This window comes from Erpetoichthys calabaricus (assembly GCF_900747795.2).
Source record: "Erpetoichthys calabaricus chromosome 1 unlocalized genomic scaffold, fErpCal1.3 SUPER_1_unloc_16, whole genome shotgun sequence".
NCBI classification, from domain to species: domain Eukaryota; kingdom Metazoa; phylum Chordata; class Cladistia; order Polypteriformes; family Polypteridae; genus Erpetoichthys; species Erpetoichthys calabaricus.
In genome coordinates, this window is record NW_026261581.1 from 103,012 (window position 1) to 108,488 (window position 5,477).

Genomic DNA, 5,477 nt, shown 5'->3' on the forward strand with positions numbered 1-5,477 from the left:
ATATATATATATATATATATATATATATATATATATATAAATTCCAGTCCATGCCAGGGCATCAGCAGCCTTAAAATAATACAAAACTGGACTCTGTTTCAGCCCAGGTTACACGTACAACTCCTCACAAAAAAAAATCTCCGGAGTCGTTTTTGGTTCTGAGGAGCCTAACACACTCCTTTACAGCAAGCAACAGCTCTGCAGCCAGGCACTCCTTAGTCTGGCTTCCCTCGCACTACCTAACTCCTATTAATTCTCTCCAAATGATCGTTCCCCCTCTTGTGGCCACAACTGTGCTTATAAAGCCTTTTCCATTACCAGGATCGGCTTACCTAAGCATAGGGAGATACCTTTTAAGACCTGCCGGGGAAATCGTACACTTCAAGCACAAATCAAAATATCCAACAACAAAATATACATAATAAAACAATAAACAACAAAAAACATTTATACCTAACCTTGAGGTTACTAATATACAAACTTAAACATTACGGTACACGTACACTACTAATACAACTTGGACTCCTCCTATAGCTGTCGTTTGACCTTCACAGGCACCCGTGTCTGCGTTTAGCGTCTGCGCCACCTTTAAAACACCGGTCGGTAAAAACACGCGAGACTTGCTCCCGAAACATACGGTGAAACCTCTGAAAAAAAACATAACAAACAACCTGATGGTAAGACCATAAATCTTATAAAAGTTAAAAAAAAAAAAAATTCCTTTTTTTTTTCCGTTGTAAACTTGCTGGTATATTGCTCATTGTGGTTCATACGTAAGACTAATTGAAAGACTTGCCCTGTATCTGTCTGTACTATAGTGTATCAGCATCACGGTGAGGCTATAGCATCACTAGCGGGTCCGCGGCTTCATAAAAAAGGGCCAGTTTTAAATCCATAAAGCCATGTCACTCTCCTTGGCGCGATTGCACGACCGCGGTGAGTTAATGAGGTAGTTGGGGCGAGTCGCACCTGCATGTTTGTCTGCGATCGTTGTCAATTACTTCATTGGCTTTCTGAGGCATGTGATTAAGGCGCTAAGCCCACGGAGACAGGTATATATGTGTGTATATATATATATATATATATATATATATATATATATATGGGTTGGCACAAGAAATCGGGAGAAATCAAAGAAAAGAAGAAAAGTAGGTTAAAAGATGTGAAAGGCAGTCTTAGCAGGAGGATCTGGCCACCTGAAAGGAGGAAGCAGCACGAGCTGGGCCCCGTGAAGGAGCGTTGGCTGTGCTGCTCTATGGCTAGTTCGCCTCACTGAATATTTGTTTGGAGTGTGGCGAGTAAGGCAGGTGCACTCCGGCTTCTGAGGTGAGACCACGTGAGCTCGAAGGAAGAAGGAAGGAGAGCTGACCTTGGACGGTCTGACTGCGGTGTCCGGAGGCGGCCAAGACGGGGTCTGAAGAAAGGAGTTCGTGGCTGCCGAGTCTCCGCAAGCAATGGGTGAACCGGGGAGAAATAAGAGGAGGTGGGCTGAGATCGGGAGGAGTTAGTCTGCATTTTAATCTCGGATTTTTAATGGATTTATTGATTATCTTTATTCGCACCTTTTATTGGATTTTTATGGATTTATTTACAGTAGGGCAAAAAAGTATTTAGTCAGCCACTAATTGTGCAAGTTCTCCCACTTAAAAAGATGAGAGAGGCCTGTAATTTTCATTATAGGTTGTTGTTATCTGTTAACATTTCTCAAACTTTGAAGGTTTCCCAAAGAAATCCACCTCAGGAAGCAGTGGGAGGTCAGGTAGCCCTTAGACGGGATTTTGAGAAAGCTGTCCTGTGATGTGTGCCGTGCTAGTTTGGTAACAGATGCTGTACCGGCATCATATGATCAAAGCTACCACTTGTTCACATTAAAAAACAAAGGAGGTTTGATGATTCCTTCTGAAGGTCCAGTCAAGGTGGTCAAAGTAGCCGAGCGTGTTATCCGACAGTCGACATTAGGACAAGCTGTCAGCGTATGTTTGATCAGTCAAAACGGGGAAGCAAGACTGGGGAGAGCTTTAAATGTTAAGAGTGGTATTTAGTATTGTATTCAGTAGTGAAGAGGGAGCCAGTGAAGTTGAGAGAGAATAGCTGTGATATGTTCAGTGGATTTAGAACAGCAGGTTATTATCCTGACAGCAGAATTTTGAAGAAGTTGTAAGCGATGGATACGTTTTTGTGAGATGCCAGATAGAATAGCATTACTGTAATCTATAAGTGAGGTGACTCGGGCATTAACCAATACTTCAGTACTGTGTTGCGTAAGAACAGGATGAAGTCCAGAAAAGTTTCGGAGATGGAAGAACGCAGTCCCAAAAATGTTACTTATATGGGAGGAATTATTTAATAATTATTATTTAATAATTGCCATTATTAATGTATAAATGGATATAAATAACTGCATTTAAACGATTCTCCAAAATTTGTTGAATGTAAACGATACTGTTTTAAACGTTATTGTTTTTTCATCAGAAAACCCGGTTTCCACGTCTACCTGTATGAGTTTAAATGGCACTTTTGCCACTCGCAATATGGCGTACGCGCTGACGTATTGTTTCGACTGGGCAACACAGTGAATGCAGCGTCTATTATTATATATTATATATTATATACAGGTGCTGGTCATAAAGTTAGAATATGCCACACTCCATGCCACACCGCATTGCTGCAGTAATCCAGGCCAAAGGAGCCCCAACTAAATATTGAGTGCTGTACATGCTCATACTTTTCATGTTCATACCTTTCAGTTGGCCAACATTTCTAAAAATCCTTTTTTTGCATTGGTCTTAATTGATATCCTAATTTTCCAAGATACTGAATTTGGGACTTTCATTTGTTGTCAGTTATAATCATCAACATTAAAAGTAATAAACATCTGAAATACATCAGTCTGTGTGTAATGAATGAATCTAATATATAAGTTTCACTTTTTGAATGGAATTACTGAGATAAATCAACTTTGTCATGATATTCTAATTTTATGACCAGCACCTGTATATATATATATATATTATATATATTTGGTGTCTGCTGGTCCCTTATATAGATCACCCAGAAGTGCTCCAGGTGCTCGTTGACCCTCTTCCAGGTGTGGCAGTAGAACCGCCCACATAGGCTCAGGGACAGTTGCAGCACATCCTGGCGGCCCCCCAGATCACAACAGGGCTGTAATGAACTCCAATTCCCATGAAGCCCTGCAGGAGACCGAGATATTGCTGCCATCCAGAGAGGCTGACATCTAACATTCCGGGGAGGTAATGCTCAGTCCACATTTGCTCCCCTGGTCCTTCAAAGGGAGAGGCGTCCCGGCTGGGCGGGGGCCCTGGCCACCCATAACAAGTGATAAACTGTTTCTAAAGGTTTATATCAATTTAAAAACCCATAAGAAAGTATAAAGACGTATTAGGACATCATTGAGAAAGGCCTCTTCAGAAGTCCTCATTTTTCAACCCAAATGTCTTTATTTCCAGAGAAAAGAGAGTTGGCAGGCCTATGTTTGACAGTTCTGGATATTTCACAGGGCGGCACGGTGGTGCAGTGGGTAGCACTGCTGCCTCGCAGTTGGGAGATCTGGGGACCTGGGTTCGCTTCCCGGGTCCTCCCTGTGTGGAGTTTGCATGTTCTCCCCGTGTCTGTGTGGGTTTCCTCCGGGTGCTCCGGTTTCCTCCCACAGTCCAAAGACATGCAGGTTAGGTGGATTGGCGATTCTAAATTGGCCCTAGTGTGTGCTTGGTGTGTGTTTGTGTGTGTCCTGCGGTGGGTTGGCACCCTGCACGGGATTGGTTCCTGCCCTGTGTTGGCTGGGATTGGCTCCAGCAGACCCCCGTGACCCTGTAGTTAGGAATATAGCGGGTTGGAAAATGGATGGATATTTGACAGTTTTACTTGTTCGAGACAACAAGGCACTCCTTTAAGTAATGCAATGACTTATAACGAAAAATGCAACGTTTAAAATTAAGCCCTAATTAGTAAGAAAATTGAATGTTTATGAGGCAATCATCTTTACAATTCTTTTTACAGTTGTTGCTTTCTGTCCTGTAACTGAATGTATCCTAAATGATTTCCTTCAATTAAGAGTAAATAAAATGTTATTACCGTGACAGACAAACCGTTGCCACCAATCAGTGGTTTTCCTTTAGTTTTGCCACGGTAACTACTGTTTCCGTCCACTTTCACTTGTCATCAACCCTCTGACTGTGAGTAGTACTGGCCAGGTGGTATCTGTCAAACTGTCAATCAAAGATGATTGATGACCTTAAGCCCCTTTCTTCTGATTGGTGGGTTTGAATGATGTGCCCCGCCCCCATCAGTGGATTGGTGAAGGACAACCTGTCCTCTGCCCCCAACTTAATCCCACCCCTCCACTTAATTGGGGTATTTAAATAATGTGCCCCGCCCAGACTCCTTCCACTTGCTTGACCAAGGTAAGTGTCAAGAACATTTTGATGGATGTCAGTCCCCTGGTCTGTCAACACCGGTTTGTGGCTGGCCCGGTGGCCCCCCACACCTCCCTGCCCCTTCTCCCGAGGACAAGGCCAGACATGTTCCTATCCATACGCTGCCGGCCCGATCGACATGTTCAGGCGTGAATGGCCTGCCTCTGACTGGTGAAAAGAACACGTTCAGATAAGTCTCCTCCCTTCTGAAAGTGGTGTATAAAAGAGTGGTTCATCTTCTCTGGCTCTATGATTTTAATATTATCACGAAATTAAAATATCTAACCTTTGCTTTATCATTTGTAAACCATTTTTATTTTCTGTCTGGAAGCCGCAGTTCAAAATGAAACAGCTTCCCATCTCACAGAACATCCTTTCGCAGAAAGGTATAAGCTTCCAGCCGCAGCAGTGAATCAGGTTTCCCATTGAGCGGCTCGAAGCTGAACAAAGCCTTACCCTCACACAGCTGACAGCCCTTACAAGCCTGTGTAGAGAGAGCTGCCAGCTATCCTGCTGGGTGAGACCCTGCGTGTACGCGCTGGCAAGAGCATGGAGCTCGCAGATCACAGAAAGTCTCTCTCTACACACTGAGACATGAGTTCGGAGCTGACAGCCTCTGCGCGCCCTCGAGTACGAGCTGGCCAGCGCCTGTTTGCTGGAAGCTGCAACCTGTGTGAGCCCCGGCGCGCTGCTAAGTGTATACGATCCGACATAGACCTGGAAACGGACAGGGCCCTGCTGTGTGAGTCCCGGCGTGAGCTCGCCTGCTAACAATTGTGTGTAATCTCCCACCAGTACCCCGCTGACTGACCCCCTGAGCACTCGCCTGCAAGCAGCTGGGTGTGAGCTCCAAACTCGTGAGCGTGCAGCCCGTCTGTCCATGAGAGGTTAAAGAATTTAGCAATAGTATGTAAAGCACGAGATAACTAGTTTGGATATAAGCCCTGTAAAAATCACACAGAGGTATGCATCAGTTCCCTTTTAAATCATGTATAAAAAAACCTATCCTTGGCTTTATAATTCTAATTTATATAAAAATTA